This window comes from Stegostoma tigrinum, chromosome 14, assembly GCF_030684315.1.
Source record: "Stegostoma tigrinum isolate sSteTig4 chromosome 14, sSteTig4.hap1, whole genome shotgun sequence".
In the NCBI taxonomy this organism is placed as follows: Eukaryota; Metazoa; Chordata; class Chondrichthyes; order Orectolobiformes; family Stegostomatidae; genus Stegostoma; species Stegostoma tigrinum.
Window position 1 is genome coordinate 37,973,793 of NC_081367.1, and position 19,460 is coordinate 37,993,252.

Below are 19,460 nucleotides of genomic sequence, written 5' to 3' on the forward strand. Positions count from 1 at the left end.
CTACTATCTCAGATTCATTGGGTATGTCCCTGATGGTTAACAGGAAGGAATATAGTCCTTTATCCCACTTATAGGGGTTATCATGGCAGTATACCCTAGTCATTGTTTTTAGAATGTGGTTGTGCTGTTCATGCCAAACCTGAAGACTCCTGTTGGGTCACATCCAGCTACCCATTACTTCCTCAAATATTTGGACAAGGAAATTGCGCCTTTATCTGACTGGATCGGAATGGGCAGATGATGCCGGGTGAAGATCTGAGTTGATTTCTTCACTATTGTTTAGGCCAATTTTCAGGGAAACAACCTGTTGGAAAAGTGTAGCTATATCCATGATGCAAGGATACCTGGTAGGTCCCTTCTGTTTTGGACAAGAGTTTCACAGAGTTCACAAACACCTGAATGGTTCTTCAAAGGCCAACACTGGAACTGTTGGTACAGGTCATATTGCAGGTTGGAGTTTCCCACAACTTGGCAGGTATAGCAGGTTCTGCAGAATCTTATTATGTCCTTGTGCAGCTTCAGTTTGTAAAAGTGCTGGATGATACGTTTTGCATGTACCAGCCATTGAAACTTTGCATGCAAGCCACAGTGTTTGCCCACAGTACCTCAGCAGCACTACGAGCTGATAGATCATCATCCACTCCTCATTTTCAGGTCTGTGAGGGAGTCTGCTTTTCCTCATTAGCACCTAACCTTTAATGTAGTAGCACTCATGGACTGCTTTTTGCTTCAGCTTCAGTGTGAGCAGTCAAAACTGGTGTTTTTGAAAGTGGCCCAACTTCTGGGCTGCTATAAAGGATGTTCTATTAATTATCTTCTTGAGGTCTTCTAGACTCCTGAGAAAGGCTTCAGATAACCAGACTGGAAGGGTTTCTGCTTGCAGTGCCAACTCAGCCAGCACTGCATGAGCTTGTCTGGTCATGGACCACATGATCACACAGTCAAGAAAAATGCCAGACACTTTGTCCTACAGCTGTCCAGTCTCACTGACCACAGCAATCTCCTCACAATTCACTGCAGATGCTGTTACCTGAGATTGTCTTAGGTCCTTGTTGAGAAGTAGGTCAAACACAGTCACAGGCTAAGGAGACAACTTTCACGCTCACATCAGTTTTTTTCTCCTTTTCTTGAAATTCTAATTCCTGGTGCTCCACTTTTAATCTCTCTACTCTATCCATTTCATAACTTTCAATTTCCACTTGTAAACCATTGGATACCCCATTTAAAATGTTGAATTTTCCAACTTTTGGGCAAAAGTCTAATCCCATTGAAATTATTAACTGTTTGATGGATACAGCTTTCAAATACTCAGCAGCAATGCCCTGTGACTCTCCTCAGAGTACATTGATCCGAACGTAGCTATCTCTATACTGTAGCAGTGCAAACTCAAGCAAACCTTTCATAGTTTGTTTTACAAAATGGGGTTCAGAGAGACAATTTACCCACACCAACTCTTCCGTTTGGCCTGTTGGCTCAAATCACTGCCACAAGCCCCCAGTTTCTTATGAGAGGTCAGGCAAATTTCCCAAGTTATTACATTAAGGGCTCATCTGACACCTGAAAAATTTGGGCCCTGATATATTTGTCCACTTTCTGTTCCATTACTGTTGGGAGGTTTGAGTGTAATTTTTGGGCGATTTTCTTGGGCCACTTCAAGGCCTCGTAAGTCTGTCTCTTACAAGTGGTGGGGACTCTGGGGCACCTGAATGTTGACAGATTGAGGCGGGGGAGTGATCGAGTTATTACCATTTCTTTTGGCTGTTTTTTGATTTCTGCTTCTCTTTTTAATTCTGTCTTTTGTACGTTAAGATGTTGCCATAGTATAGTGACTTTGTACACTTTTCGCTGTACTCCTGTATTCTTCTACTCATGTACATGTGACAATAAAATCTAAATCTAAATCTTGGCACTCTTCTCCATAATTCAACATGGAGGCTTTGTCCTTTTGTTCTTAAAACCCACATTTGAGTAGTTTCATAGGTCCTTATACTTGTTACCCTCAAACTATATAAAAAAGGAGTAAAACTGATGGATTTAGCTGGTTTGTCCCTCATTGTGCCAGCTGTGATACCCCAAATCATTAAGCTCCAGGGTACAAAGGGCTGAACAGGCTCTATTTCTTTGTTCACCCTCCATCTCTACGTTTGGCCATAACAAGGTTAAGTCACATAGAATCTCCTCCTTCATGGACATCTTCCCACCAGATCAAAGAAATTTACGTCTTGAAGGCATCAATTTAAACAGGCTTTCTCAGTTAACAAAGAATTAGTTTATCAGTTACTAAACATAACAAGAAATAATAATGCAACATACATATGCATAAATTAGAAATCAGAAATGAATGCCAAAAAGGGTTAAAGTTAAAATATATATGGATCAGTCTCTCCTAGGTCATGAACAATCATTGAGCAGGCCATGATGGAATAGATTTTCAGGGCAACTTGAGATGAGGTTGTCAAAAGTGAAGAACAAAACTGTCATGTGAAGTTTTAATGAGATTTGATAGCCCCCCATGTCATTGAAGCATTGCTGAGAAATCCACGGGATCGATCTTGATTACATTTGCTTTTTGGACTTTTCTCTGGAATGTTTGTCCAGCATTTGTTTATCCCAGGTTAATTTTGGATATTAAATTATAATTTGTCTGCTGTGGATTGGATTACTGTTCAGACTTTTATATTAACTTTTGTTGACATTTGTTGAAAACAGTGAAATATTTTGTTTTACACACTTGGTCTACTTTCAAACATTCCTAACAAAGTTCTAACATTAGTTTGAAGGTCTGCCCCAGGATTTTAACAGGTATCAAATATCAAAAATAGTGATATATCATTTTAATATACCTATATATTATTTGAGAACTATTCCTTATTATTTCATGTGTTAAAGTCTTTCAAGGGATGAGTGTGTCTTTGGGAAATCCACTGTCCATCCCTGATTGCCTTTGAGAAGGTGACACTGAAACTTCTTCTTAAATTGACCTGCCCAGTGTAGGTACAGCCACAGTAGTGTTAGTGAGGGAGTTCCAGGATTTTGACCAGCGCCAGTAAAGGAATACTTCCAAGTCAGGATGGCATTTGATTGAACAAGGTCTTGCAGATGTTGTTTCTCTGTTATTACCGCCTTTGTTCTTCTGTATGATAAAGGTCTCAGATTGTGGTGCATCGATGGTGGATAGAGTAAGTGCTTAAGGTGGTGGACTGAGTGCAAGAGGACTGGTTTGTCCTTATGTCAAAATTCTTTACTATTATTAGAACCAAATTTATCCAGGCAAGTGGAAAGTATTCCATTATTCTCTTGCCCTTTGACTTGTGTACAGGTTGTGGAGAATCAGAATGAATTATTGCAGAATTTCCAGCCTCTGACTTACTTTTGCAGTTATAGCATTTATATGCCTGGTCCAATTAAATTTCTGAGCTATGGTAACCCACAGTACAATGATGCTTGGACAATCTAGTGATGGTAATGTTGCTGAATGTCAGGGAAGATGATGAGACTATCTTGCTGGAAATGTTCATTGTCTTGTACTTGTGTGGCATGAATGTAACCTGTCACTTATCAGCACAATGTTGCCCATATCCTGCCACACTTGGATGTGGGCTGCTTCAGAAAGCCACAAAATCATGAAGGAGCATCTCCACTTCTGATTTCATGATGGATGGAGCTGTGGGAAATGCTTGATCCTAAGTCACTACCTTGACAAATTCCTGCAGTGATGTCTTGAAGTTAGGATTATTGGTCTCCAATGACCATAACCATCTTCCTTTATGCCAGAAATTACTGTATCCACTGGAGAGCTTTGACTCCGATTTCGCTTTGGCTCCTTGGTTAACACTTGGTTATGTTTTGACTTGATCATGAGCAGTCACTCTCATCTCACCTCTCGAATTCAACACTTTTGTTAAAGCTTGTAATGTTTGGACTGATGAAGTGCGAACTGAGCATTAGTAATCAGTTTATTGCTGATTTAGTGCTGCTTGATAACGCCGTTAACAACAGCTTCCATCACTTTACTGATCATTAAGCGTAGACTGATGGAGTGGTTTTTGTCTGGAAAGGTTTATCCTGCATTCTCTGAGCAGGAAATCCTGGTCAATTTCCAACATTGTCAGATGGATGCTGGTTTATAAAATATTGTTGTTCAAATTGTGACAGAAAGTGAGCCAAACCACAGCTTTGATAGCATTTGTTGTGGTAAAGCATATTAAAATAACTTATATGTATTTCTAAGGATAATAGGTTCTTTTGATAAATAGTTTACATGTTTACAAAAAGATATGTAACAATACTTGTTTTGACTTGTTTTGAGGCAAAACTCAAATTGCTCGAGTGACAAAACGTCTGAAAATGGCTAACAAGGATTCAATCAAACAGGGATAACTGAATCCATGGGGGTGCACAGACTCACCTTCAGAATCAGAGATTTATAACCGTTTTCAATCATGAGAATACAAATTGGATGGCTTGTCTCCATCCTTTTCACAGGCAGCTAGTGCTGTTTACTTAACCACACGATTTGTCATGCTCAAATTACTTGCCACATGCTGACAGCAGCTAGACTGAGATAACTTGTCATTTTAGCCAGTGGATATAAATCGGTTCCTACATTGACAAATCTAATGAAGTTTAAAGTTTTTGACAAGTGAGAAGCATTTGTGTAGATATAATAAATGACAATTTATTTTCAGATTTGAGCCTTGATTTTCATTTAAAAATGTGAAGTTGTACAGTAGAACGTGCAAGTGTACTCCTCTAACACGATATTTGCCATTGTCTGAACAGTTTATTTGGATTTTAAACCTTTCAGTAGCTCAAAAATATTAAACGTGCAATAGTATTTTGGAAAATTGCAAAATTCAATTCTTGACCTCATTGCTATATTTCCAAAATAACTTTAAGATAAAAGATGCACATGAGGTTTTTTTTGTGCTGAATATCAAAGACTGTTCTGAACTACAATTTGTAAAATAACTGTTGGAATGTAGAATATTGTTGTAATTCTGATTATTTAATTTTCATAAAAAACAATTAGGGTATAATTTCGACAGAAGGGCCCAGACCAGATGAATAAGCCACAATGAAAATCTGAGAAGCCTGTGAATCTGAAAGATTTTGAGAAATACATGGCATGTCAGGTAGTAACTGAAAAGAAAACATTGTTCAGATCCAAAGCAACAATATCTTTCTCCTTCATGTTTTAGATTGATTGGTTCTTGTCCTTAAGTATCTTGTTTGATCATTTCCTTATTCATGCCCCTTTGAAAAGCTAAACGATCATAAAGAACTAATTTTAATAATAACATGACTTTTTAGATTTTAGTTCAATTATGTTCATTTATATTTCAAAATAATATCGAGATAATTGCTATGGTGTAGTTATTGAACATGACTGTGCCGGAAAAGTTAAATTAAATGCATAATTGAAATGACAAGAACTCTGAAGATTTTTTTAATCTAACATTTCAACTCAATTCTCTCAAAATATTAACTTCCTATAGCTAGCACACTGATAATATTTTAACAAATGTGTTTAAGTGAAGCAATTTAGTCCTAAGACTAGGACTCCAAAACTGAAGATTAAACTTGCAGCTGGCAAAAAGCTGGCATAAAATTTAGAGTCAAACCTGTAAATGAGGTTAAAGATAAATTTAAGAATTACATTAGCAAAGACAGTGTTACTCACATTTAAGTGAAAATCTTTCGAGCAATGTAGGCATCAAAGGCTAGACTAGCACTTGTTGCCCATTCCTAACTACGTTGGAGAAGGTGATAATGAGCTGCTTTCTTGAAGCGCTGCAGTCCTTAAGGTGTAGATTTTTACTCAGCGAGAGTAAGGGAACAGTTACATAGTTCCTAGCCAGAATGATACGTAGCTTGAAGGAAAACTTGCAGACTTTGCCGAGATAATCCAGGAAAATTACAGGCCTGTTAGCCTCATGTCAGTGGTAGGGAAATTATTGGAAAAGCTTCACAGGGACAAGATTTTTATGCCAATTGACTTATTAGCGATAGCATGGTTTTGTGTGGGGTTGTCAAGTTTCACTAACTTGATTGAGTTTTTTGAGGACATGATGAAGATGATTGATGAGGGAAAAGCAGCTGACATTGTCTACATGGACCTCAAAGTCTTTGGCAAGGTTCCTCTTGGCAGACTAGTACAAAAGGTGAAGTAACGCAGTATCAGGGATGAGCTGGCAAGATGGATGCAGAGCTGGCTTTGTCATAGGAGACAGAGAGTGGTGGTGGAGGGATGCTTTTCGGAATGGAGCGTTGTGACTAATGGTGTTCCACAGGGATCAGCGCTGTGTCCTTTGCTGCTCATAGTCTACATAAATGATTTGGAGGAAAACATAGCTGGTCTAATTAGTAAATTTGTGGATGATACAAAGATTGATGGAGTTGCGGATAATGAGCAGGATTATCAGAGGATACAGCAGAATATAGATCTGTTGGAAGCATGGGCTGAAAAATGGCAGATGGAGTTTAGTCTGGACTAGTGTGAATGCGCCTCTCCTCCATTTCCTGCACTTCTGCCCTCAAACCCCCTCCCTCCAACAACAAAAAATATAGTCCCCGCATTCCATCCCCCCAACTTCCAAATGCAACGCATCATTCTCTGACATTTCCGCCACCTACAATCAGAGCCCATTACCAGAAAGATATTTCCTTTCCCACCCCTGTCCACTTTCCACAGGGATTGTTCACTCCATGACTCCCTCGTCAGCTCTACACTCCCCACCAATTTCTCACCACACCCGCTATCTTTCCTTGTGACAGCAAGAGATGCAGCACCTGCCCCTACATCTGCTCTCTCACATCCATCCAAGGCCCCAAACAATCCTTCCAAATCTGGCAGAGATTCACCTGAACTTCATCCAACCTGATCTATTGCATCCTTTATATCCAGGAGACCAAACATAGACTCAGAGACCAGTTTGCAGAGCATCTGCACTCTGTAGTGCATCAACCAACCTGACTTTCCAGTTGCCATCCATTTTAATTACCCCTCCCACTACCTTGGTGATATGTCTATTTTTGGCATCCCCCACTGTCAGATTGAGGCCAAACATAAACTGGAAGAACAACCACCTGTTATTTTGCCTTGGGAGCTTAGGGACCAATGGCCCCAACATTGACTTCACCAGCTTCAAAATTGCTCCACCCTCAGCCTAATCCAATGTTCAGCTCTTTCCCTCCCTCTCACCTCCCTGACCTGGCCTAACCTCTCCATTTTCCTACTCACCTATCCACTGTACCGTTCCCACTGACTAATAACAGTAGACCCTGCCTGCATCCACCTATCATCATCTCTCTCAGCCTTCCCCCAGCTGCACTGCCTTCACTCTATTTATTTCTGGACTCCTCTCCCCCCTCCCAGTCCTGATGAAGGGCTTCGACCTAAAATGTTGACTTGCCTGCTCCTCGGATGCTATCTGACCTGCTGTGCTCCTCCGGCTTCACATTCATAGACTCTGACTTCCAGCATCTGCAGTCTTCATTGTGTCTTTTCTCCTGGTTCCTATTGGCTCCAGTTCTGATCGAGTTCCTCGATACATACATGGCCATTTGCTGCACCAATGTTGAAGACAATGATTCTCATCTCGCCTGAAGTTAAATTTAAGTGTTAGCATTTTATGCTTTGTTGAATATTAATGTATCAGAATCTTTAATTTATTCAAAGGTTGACATTTCAAATATTTAATCTTGCACTGTACCTCTTGGTAACATGCATATATTCACCCACTGATACATGCAAATCATATTGTTCATTTTCAATGATTAGTTCTAAAAGTCATTACCCATTGCTCATAAACGAAATATCCTTTCAGGTTCTCCATCATCTGACATCTACAGATTGCAATGACAATGAGTATATCAGACAATTGCAGTAAGACATTAAATTGAAACAAAGTATTCTACTTCCTATGTTAGGTAAAATGTCAATAGCTTGCACTGAATTTAAAACAGTACATAATAAAGAGAAACAATTATGTTACAGAACAGGCTCAGAACATGTTTTCTTTTAGCTATGTTCTTTCTCGCTTTTGTGGTCTTTTCACTTTTAATTAATTTTTATTTGTGTTATTGATGTTACAATATAACCATAGCCAGAACAAAAATTGAAATTGAAGAAGCGTTTTCCAAGTTATTCCTGGTTTGTCCACGTACACTAGTGCTTCAGCTATATCAATACCTACAAATGATTTTACTTCAAATGTATCTTGGGAAATGAAGTGGAGGACAGCTCAAGCAGCAGTTTTCTCTCCTCTCTACTGTTCCCCTCAGCCCTCCCCCAAGCTGCTGAAGAAATGTTGATCACAACAGGACAAATGGAACAGAACAGAACTTATGCAACTAACTGGATGTATTGCTAACTTGCAGATGCATCAGGAAGACCGTAATATTGACTGAAGATATACTTTAGCAGCACAAGGACATCTTGAAAAAACAATAATAATTCTATTAAAAATTAAAAATGCAAATAAATAATTAAAATCTACTTATCACGGGTGATGCAGCCATGGCACGCAAGAGCAGCTTGGCAGCAGCACTATTGTTCGAGCTGGTCAACTCCTAAAGTACAAAGCTGCTAGACTGGGTCTGCAGCAGATGATGAAGAAATTAACAAGAGGGAAGAAAAGACTAAACCTCAGTTAGCCTGTTGTAGATGCATCTGCCCATGTCAGTATCAGTAACAGTGACCACTGCACAGTCCTTGAGGAGACGAAGCCCTGCCTTCAATTGAGAACATCATCCACCATGTTGTGTGGCCCTCTCACCATGCTGCATGGGGTAAACTTCAAACAGATCTAGCATTTCAGGGCTGGGCATCCATGAGGTGTTGAGAGCTATCAACAGCAGCAGAATTGTACTCCAGCAAAATCATGAAACTCATGGCCTGGTTATATTCCCCACTCAACCATTACCATCAAGTCAGGGGATTGACCATCATTCAACAAAGAATGCAGGAGGGCATGCCACAAGCAGCACTAGGTATATCTAAAAGTGAGGTGTCAACCTGGTGAAGCTGTCAAACAGAATGACTTATGTGCCAAACAGCATAAGCAGTAAGTGATAGAGCGAAGTGATCCCACAACAAACAGATCAGATCTAAGCTCTGCTACATCCAGTTGAGAATGGCAGTGGACAATTAAACAACACAACGAAGGAGAAGGCTCCACAAATAGTCCAATCCTCAATGATGAAAGGGCCAAGACATTAGTGCAAAGAATAAGGCTGAAGCATTTGTAGCACTCTTCAGCCAAAAGGACCTCCTCCAGTAGTCCCCAGCGTTACAGCTACCAGTCTTCAGCCAATTTGAATTGCTTCATGTGGTATCACGAAACAGTTGGAGGTACTGGATACTGCAAAGGCTATGTGCCGTGACAACATTCCAGCAAGCGTACTGAAGGGTTGTATTTGAAAACTTACAATTCCCCCGGCCAAGCAGTGCAGTTACAACAATGGCATCTGCCCAACAATGTGGAAAATTGCCCAGGTATATCCTATACATAAAAAGCAGGACAAATCCATTTGACCAATTAGTTCCACCTCCCCCCCCCCCCCCCCGCCCCCCCACAGTCTACTCTCGATCATCAGTAAAGCGATGGAAGGAATCATCAACAGTGCGATCAAACAGCACCTGCTCAGCAATAGCCTGCTCAATGATGCCCAGTTTGGGTTCCACCAGGGCCACTCAGCTCCTGACCTCATTACAGCCTTGGTTGAAACACGAACAAAAAAGTTGAATTTGAAGAGGTGAGGTGAAAGTTACTGCCCTTGACATTAAGGCTGCTTTGGACTGAGTGTAGCATCAAGGAGCTTTAGAAAAACTGGAATACATGCGCATCAGGAGGTAAACTCTCTGCTGGTTGGAGTCATTAGCCGGAAAATAGGAAGATGGTTGTGATTATTGGATGTCAGTTCTCTTGGATCAGTGACATCTGAGCATGAGTTCCTCAGGGTAGTGTCCTAGACCCGATCGACTTCAACTGCTTCCTCTATCATGAGGTCAGAAGTGCAGATGTTCACGGATGATTGCACAATTTTTTAGCACCATTTGTGACTCCTTAGTTACTGAAGCAGTCCAAGTTCAAATACAACAAGATCTGGACGATACCCAGGCTTGGCTGACAAGTGGCAAGTGACATTTTTGCCACACAAAAGCAGGCAATGACCATCTCCAATAAGGGGCAATCTAACTACTACCCTTTGACATTCAATGGTGTGACCATCAATGAATCCCCCACTATCAATAACCTAGAGATAAACATTGACCAGATGCTCAACTGGACTTGTCACATAAACATAGTGGCTACAAGAACAGGTCAGAGGCTAAGAATACTGTGGCGAATAACTCTCCTCCTGACTCCACAGAGCACTAGCTGCAAGGTACAAATCAGGCATGTGATGGAATACTCCCCACTTGCTTGGAATGGTGCAGCTCCTAGAACACACAAGGTGCTGGACACCATCCAGATCAAAGCAGCTACTTGATTGGCACCAGATTCATAACCATGCAGTCCCTCCACCACCGAAACTCAGTAGCAGTAGTGTGTACTATTGACTAAATGCACCATAGAAATTCTCCAAAAGATCCATACGCAGCAGCTTCCAAGCCCACGGCCACTTCCATCCAGAAGGAGAGGGGTAGCAGATACGTAGGAACACCTCCACCTGCGAGATCCCCTCCAAGCCAGTCACCATCCTGACTTGGAAAAATGTCACCATTCCTCTACTGTCGCTGGGTCAAAATCCTGGAATTCCATCCCCTGTGGCATACAGCAGGCGTTCAAGAAGACAGCTCACCACCACATTCTCAAGGGCAGCTCAGGTTAGGCAATAAGTGCTAGCCAGCAAGTGATGCTCAGGTGTCAGGAATGAATAATTTTTAAAAGCCTGTATTCAAACAGCACCATTCAGTGTTCAAAATGTCTAAAAATACCTTGCAGTCAATGAAACATTTTATGAATTTAGTGATTGTTACAGTATGAGGAAACATTTTGTGTGACATGTGAAGTCAGGAGGACAAGCCCAATGTTGAAAGGTCTGTCACAACATTACCTACAGGCATCTCAGATAATGTTAAAAATGTGGAAGACTTTTCTGAATGGCTTACTCACAGAAAACAGCAATAGCTTCATTTTCGATGAGCTGTGACTCCACATCCAAACTGATTACTCAAACAGATTATATTGATACTTTTTTTCATTGGCATTAATGATGCTGCCTGTAATTCATCTATAATTAAAACTCTCTTGCCTTTCACTAACATGGAACTTTCTAAAAGCACTACTAAATTTAAACAATCCGCAGTTCACTCCAGCATCTACAAGTGTACCATGCAATGTGTTATTTCTTGGGCAGGTGTTCTTCTCCACTATAGATATGATGTGCTGTACAGATATATGCTTTGAGAGGGATATGTTTTGTACTGATTCTCTTGAAGACAGTGTTGTCAACTTCCACAGAGAGCAAAGTAAACAGCTTATTTTTTTATTCAATTTGACAAAGGAAACATAAGTGGGTAGACTCCGGTTCACACAGATCCAGGGTTTTAGTTTTTGATTTCAATTATTTAAGTTGGAGTTGAAACTGCCAAAGACAGTTCTCATTTGGCTGCTAGGTTCATTCTTTCAGGTTTTCCTTTCCACTGGACTGTAAGGGATAGCAAGTACTTAAGTCTGTTTTACTGAATTTGCCTCTGCCAAGGGTGTGTTTCCAGGACGCTGCCATATTGGAACAGTTAATGAGAAGTCGTTAAAATATATATTATTTTTATCAAACATTTTGGTAGGGTTGGAGTTATACCAATTGTTCTTGTTTGTATTTTAACTGTGGTGTAAGAATAAACGTGCTTTGATTGAAGCCTAGTAGCGTGACCAATTGAATCAAATCTGGAGTACAGCACCTTACACTTGCCTTTAAATAAGGTAACAGTTAGGGTCTAGACTATCTCCTTGATACATTTTGAGGGGGTTTGGTCTGGCCCATAAAAGTGCCTTTCCATGCAAAACTGAATGTGTAAGGGATTTTCAGGGAATTCCAGTTAGGCTGATTGTCCGGCCAAATTTCTTATAGGCATCCAAGAAACAGTCCATCATGACTTTGTGGTCCTTCTCTCTGTAGGCAAAGAGGGCCTAGTCATCAAAAAGGAAGAGCTTCTTATCAAAAGATAGTAAGAACTGTAGATGCTGGAATCAGAGATAACATAGATTGCAGCTGGAAGAACGCAGCAGGCCAGGCAGCATCAGAGGAACAGGAAAGTTGATGTTTTGGGCAAAGATTCCCAGCCCAAAATGTCAGCTTTTTTGCTCCTCTGATGCTGTCTGGCCTGCTGTGTTCCTCCAGCTTCTGATCAAGCTCTTCAAAAACCTTAGTTTGGACAGAGGAACATAGAAACACAGAAACATAAAAAATAGGAGTGGGAGGAGGCCATTTGGCCCTTTGCACCTGTTCCAGCTTTCTTCACGATCATGGTTGATCATCCAACTCAATAGCCTAGCTCTGCTTTCTCTCCATAATCTTGGATCCCATTCACCCTAAGCGTTATATCTAGTCATCCCTTGAATACATTCAATGTTTTTGCATAAACTCCTTCTTGCGGCAATGATTTCCACAGGCTCAACGCTCTTTGGGTAAAGAAATGTCTCCTCATCTCCATCCTAAATTGTCTACCCTGAATCCTCATACTGTGACTCCTGGTTCTGGACACACCCACCACCAGGAACATCCTCCCTGCATCTACCTTGTCTAGTCCTGCTAGAATTTTATAAGTCCCTATGAGATCTCCCTTCATTCGTCTGAACTCCAGCAAAGACAATCCCAATCTAGGTGATTTCATCTCATACGTCAGATGCATCATCCTTGGAATCAGCCTGGTAAACCTTCATTGCACTTCCTCAAGGGCAAGAGCATCTTTCCTCAGAAAAGAAGACTGAAACTATGCACAATATTCCAGGCGTGATCTCACCAAGGCCCCGTACAACTGCACCAACACATCCCTGGTCCTGTACTAAAACATCTTGCAATGAAGGGCAACATACCATTTGCTTTCGTTACTGCCAGCTGCACCTGCATGCTAACCTTCAGCAACTGGTGCACAAGGACACTCAGGTCCCACTGCACACTCCCCTCTCCCAATTTACAGCCATTCAGGTAGTAAGCTGCCTTCTTGTTTTTGCTTCTAAATTGAATAACCTCACATTTATCCAAATTATATTGCATCTGCCATTGATTTGCCTACTCACCCAACCTGTCCAGATCATGCTGAAGGATCTCTGTACCTTTGTTACAGTTCACTCTCTCACCCGAATTGGTATCATCTGCAAACTTGGAGATGTTACATTTCGATTTGCCATATAAATTATTAATATATACTGTGAATAGCTGGGGTCCCAGCACCGTTCCTGTGACACCCCACTAGTTACTGCCTAACAATTTAGAAAGGACCGATTAATTCCTACTCTTTGTTTCTTCTCTGCTAACCAGTTTCCTATCCATTTCCATACACTTCCCCTAATCCCATGTGCTTTAATCTTGCACATTAATCTCTTATGAACGACTTTGTCAAATGCTTTCTGAAAGTCCAAATATACTACATTGACTGGCTTCCCCTTGTCAATTCTACTGTTTACTTCTTCATAGAATTCCAACAGATTTGTCAAGCATGACTTCCCCTTCATAAATCCACACTGGCTTTATCTGATCCTGTCACTGCATTCTAAAATTTTCCCCACTACTGATGTTTGGCTCACTCTTTAATTCCCTGTTTTCTCTCTACCTCTTTTTTGAATACTGGAGTGATATTATCCACCCTCCAATCAGCAGGGACTGTTCCAGAGTCAATAGAATCCTGGAAGATGACCACCAATGCATCCACTATTTCTGGAGCCACTTCCTTAAATACGCTGAGATGTAGGTTATCAGGCCCTGGGGATTATTCAGCCTTCAATCCCAACAATTTTCACAGCACCATTTCTCTACTAACATTGATCTCCCTCAATTCTTACCTCTCACTGGATCTTGCATCCTCCAACAATTCTGGTATCTAATTTGTGTCCTCTTTTGTAAAGGTAGAACCAAAGTATGTATTCAGTTCCTCAGCCATTTCTTTGTCCCTATTATACACTTCCCCATTTCTGTCTGTCAGGGACCTACATTTGTCTTCACCAGCCTCTTTCTCTTCATGTACCTTTAGAAACTCTTAGCCTCAGTCCCTATATTCCCTGCAAACTTACTTTTGTACTAAATTTTTCCCTTCTTAATCAATCCCTTGGTCCTTTGCTGAATTCTAAACTGCTCCCAATTTAAAATTGTACTATCCCAAGTAAATATTGCACTATTTGTCATGTGTTCCGAAAAAAATATACATTGCTTTATTCAAGTTTCTGAAGGCATAAACACAGATAAATAACAAAAAAAACATAGAATGATTGAAGCATCAGCTTTTCATGGTTCTAGTTATCGTGTTATCATAGATTTAGCAAATCATTTAAGTGAATGTGCTGAGACAGATAATTTTGGGCAATAATTTCTACAGGTCCTCGCTGCATACTGTTTTGTAACTTCTTGTGAGAACAGTTGGATTCAACTTTTGTTTTCAAACACACTTTCTGACGCTTGTGCATTTTTACATTATGGATTCTAAAATGGAGCCTAACGGAAATCAATTTTTGCTTATGTGAGTCGATGGTTCATCCTACACTCGATGTGCCTTCAATGTTATTTTATCATTTTTAACCTCCCTCTGCTGAGTGGCTATCTCGTCAATCACCTGTGATGTTTGGTAAGAGGATAAATCATACGGTATTCTAATTGTTTGGAAACCCAATGGATGTATTGGTGATACTCAGGAGATTATTTGTACACAGCAGTAGAGTTTTAGTATGATTGCACTTGCCGTTGCCATATTTCACATGTCCCTCCCTTTAAATCAGGGGTTAATCAACCAAGACAAGTTATAAATTATACAACATACAACTTATGGTTATAAATGCTTGGTGGGAGGCAATGGCTTAGTGGCCTTATTACTGTACGATTAACCTAGAGATCCTTAATATTCTGGAGGGCCAGACTCAAATCCTATCATGATAGACGGTGGAATTTGAATTCAATAGAAGTCTGGAATTAAAAACGGCTGTAAAATTGTTGCTCATTCTCAGAAAACTCCATCTGCTTCATTAATGTCCTTACCTGGTCTGGCCCATATTTGACTCTAGTCCCTGACTTGTAACTGTCCTCTGCTCAATGGGGAATGGACAATAAAAGCTGGTTTAACCAGTGATATCCACATTCCATGAATGAGTTAAGAAGTTTTAGAACCCAGTCAGATTAAATGTTTAGATTTTCATAGAATTCTTTTTGACCCATCAGAGATTGTGATGGTGGGTACATGGACATTAATAATGGTCAGACATTTACTCGGAAAATCAGTAGAATTATTTTCAGGAATACTTGCAAGCTCAGGTATCTGATTGGATGATATGATATTATATATAGATACACAAAATTGATCAAGCTCATGAGTGAGGAGGCATGAATTGGTTGTCGTTCTCTATTCACCTGTCCTCTTGGTTGGTTGCAATAAGGTTAATTTGGAAAGAATCCTTTCATTTGTGGGTGCCTTTCTCTGAGAACCAAATGCATTTATGTTTCAAATAGAACTAATGTAACAAAGCTATATCTTGGCTTAAGAAATGAGTGAGTTTATTAATTATTAAATGTGAGAAGTAATAACACATACACACAGATTAGAAATGAGAGGTGAGTCCACAAAAAATGTTGGAAAAGATATTCATATCAGTCTCTGAAAAGCAGACCCTGGGATATTATCTCCAATACATTCATTGATACCAGTGACCTGATGCTGGAAGGTGAGCAGTTTGTTCTGAAATGTTTGATTTTGCACAAAAACAGAAGTTGCTGGCAAAGTTCAGCAGGTCTAGCAGACCTGAGGAAGGGTCACCAGACCCAAAAGTTTAACTCTGATTTTTTCTTCACAGATGTTGCAACTTCTGTTTTTGTTCCTGATTTACAGTTCTTTTGGCTTTTGCTTGATTTTGGAGATTCGCTGGAACTCATTTTGCTCATCATTTTACTTATTTTTTGGCTTCCAGCACAGAAAGAGAAACTTAGATAACACGGTGTGAAGCTGGATGAACACAGCAGGCCAAGCCGCATCGGAGGAGCAGGAAAGCTTGAGGTTTCAGGTTGGGACCCTTCTTCAGAAAGATAAACTTATATTCTTTTTACCTACATTGCAGGCGCAGCTTAGCTATGAATCTTACAGCACACACATTCACCCTGTTATAATCTATTTGTGAAAGGAAGATTGAAACATGAGTTCTGCAACTTCTAGGACTATCATAAAAGTTAAAGTTTTAATTATATTTATCAACATCACTAGTTCACTTGGCTGACAAACCATGTTCATAGATAAAATTGACTAGATTTCTGTACTTAACAAGGTTGTTAATAAATTATTGTTTATTTCTAATAATTGAGTTTAAGCAGGCAAACAAAATATGACTTATAACCTAGAACACCCAAACTTAAACTATACCCCTCCTTAAACTTTCAGACAATATGTAGTCAGAAATAGATAAGCAAAAATAAAATGTTACGGATGGTGGAGGGCATAAAAAAAACACAGTTTAATAGCATGTGTCCACGGAATTGAACAAAGTGCCCTTTTGCTTCTTCCAAACCCTTCTAATCTCTGATCTGCTTTTTCTAAGTTCCTTCATTTCTTTACTGAAGCCATAGGGCAGTTGGCAAGTTAATTGTTCAGTTTTTCTGCCACTGATTAGAGGCAGCAGCTTATGGGGAAATAGTGACTAAGGATAGTCCGCGATCTACCAATTTTTTGTTACTTCTCTTCAAGGAAAGAGGGGATGTTATCTTAGAGTCAGAAGGTTTTCTGTCTCTGTATTGTTGACACATTGGCTTTCATCTGTTCAGAAGCCAGGCGGTTTTTGCTATGCTGAGCTTTCCAGACTCTCATAACTGGCCCTGATTATAAAAGCATCTGCAGCCTGTTTCTTGTTTTTCTCCCATCACATGTCACAAATTATTCACCTGCATCTGATAGTGCATAAAATAAACTTTGCTTCTGGTTTAGCTTTATCATAGTGTTATTCTGGTCCTTTTAAAGTCAAAGTCCACAACAGAGGGAGTGTGGGAAATATATTCTGCTATTTAAAATAAGGAGTAAATTAAATTACATTCTGCCTCTAGAGAGATGGCAAATATTGGTAAGTATACATTTGTTTGAAAAATTCACCATTCGTCCACACAGAAATTTGGCATTCCATCCAGATTGGATCAAACAAGGTATGCTAAAAATTTAGCCAAAGGGTACAAAATATGAGTAAAGTCTAAATACCTGTATATGAAACAGACTAAAATAAACTGATTGGCAGCGTAAGCATTTAAATTGGACAGACAAAATGGTTTGTAAAACAAATTGACTGCAACAAAACTTTATTACTTTAAGATTAATGAAAGGCATATTTTGATTCAAAAACATTCTTAGATCAAGATAACTGCTGAAATGTTAGCTATACTAAGCATAGACCACTAGAAGACTGTAGCTAGATGATTAGAAGTGAAATTGCACAGCAACATAAACCAAAAGGACACCCTTAAGCTGCTAGCTGAGCACAAGGACATAGTCCCATTCCAGAGCAGCTGGATGAAAAATTGATTTTTGAAGTAGCCCTATCCCCTGTGACCGGCACAGAGTTGGCAATACTCAGATTGCAGCTGGAGGTTTGGGAGAGATAAAGGGAGAAAGCAAGAAGGAATGAGGTTCTGAAATGGAATTATGGCTCAGTGAAAACTTAAGTAAACAGACGGAATTAGGGAAAATCCTCTCCACTCAGATGCAGACCAAATGTGCCTTCCCCAGAAACAAGCTTTGAAGTCCTAAAATATTCTTGATTCATTCCTAAATATGGAGTAGAATATGTGGACTCTTTTTACAGGACTTTTAAAGAGGCAGTGCTTTGCAGTTACAGTGGTCATGAATTTTTGTAATTCAGGGTGAGTTAACAGGAAAGGCCCAAAAGGTCCCCTAAATGACCCCTTCTTGTAGCAAGGAGACCAGAATTGCACATGATATTCCGAAAGTGGTCGAACCAATGTCTTACACAGTTGCAGAATGACCTCCCACCTCCTATACTCAATGCACTGTTTTAACTTTATGTAGTAACCATAGAAACTGGGAGCAACAGTCGACTCCCTTGTTCGCTCCACACTGCCCTCCAACCCCACCACACCCGGCACCTTCCCCTGCAACCGCAGGAAATGCTACACTTGTCCCCACACCTCCTCCCTCACCCCCATCCCAGGCCCCAAGATGACATTCCACATTAAGCAGAGGTTCACCTGCACATCTGCCAATGTGGTATACTGCATCCACTGTACCCGGTGCGGCTTCCTCTACATTGGGGAAACCAAGCGGAGGCTTGGGGATCGCTTTGCAGAACACCTCCGCTCAGTTCGCAACAAACAACTGCACCTCCCAGTCGCAAACCATTTCCACTCCCCCTCCCATTCTCTTGATGACATGTCCATCATGGGCCTCCTGCACTGCCACAATGATGCCACCCGAAGGTTGCAGGAACAGCAACTCATATTCCGCCTGGGAACCCTGCAGCCATATGGTATCAATGTGGACTTCACCAGTTTCAAAATCTCCCCTTCCCCCACTGCATCCCTAAACCAGCCCAGTTCATCCCCTCCCCCCACTGCACCACACAACCAGCCCAGCTCTTCCCCCCCACCCACTGCATCCCAAAACCAGTCCAACCTGTCTCTGCCTCCCTAACCGGTTCTTCCTCTCACCCATCCCTTCCTCCCACCCCAAGCCGCACCCCCAGCTACCTACTAACCTCATCCCACCTCCTTGACCTGTCCGTCTTCCCTGGACTGACCTATCCCCTCCCTACCTCCCCATCTACACCCTCTCCACCTATCTTCTTTACTCTCCATCTTCGGTCCGCCTCCCCCTCTCTCCCTATTTATTCTAGTTCCCTCCCCCCATCCCCCTCTCTGATGAAGGGTCTAGGCCCGAAACGTCAGCTTTTGTGCTCCTGAGATGCTGCTTGGCCTGCTGTGTTCATCCAGCCTCACATTTTATTATCTTGGAATCTCCAGCATCTGCAGTTCCCATTATCTCTGCAACAGTCGGCCATTTGGCTCTTCATGCCTGGTTTGCTATTCAATATGTACATGATGTGGAGTTGCCAGACTGGGGTGGACAAAATCAGAGATTACATGACACCAGGTTATAGTCCAACAGGTTTATTTGAAAATACAAGGTTGTGTTTTCAAATCATCCTGTTGGACTATAACCTGGTGTCTTGTGAATTCTGAAAATATAATCATGTCTTATCCTTTATTTCAAAGCCAAATTTCTGCTTTGTCCCCATATCTCTCAGTGCTTTTTAAATCTA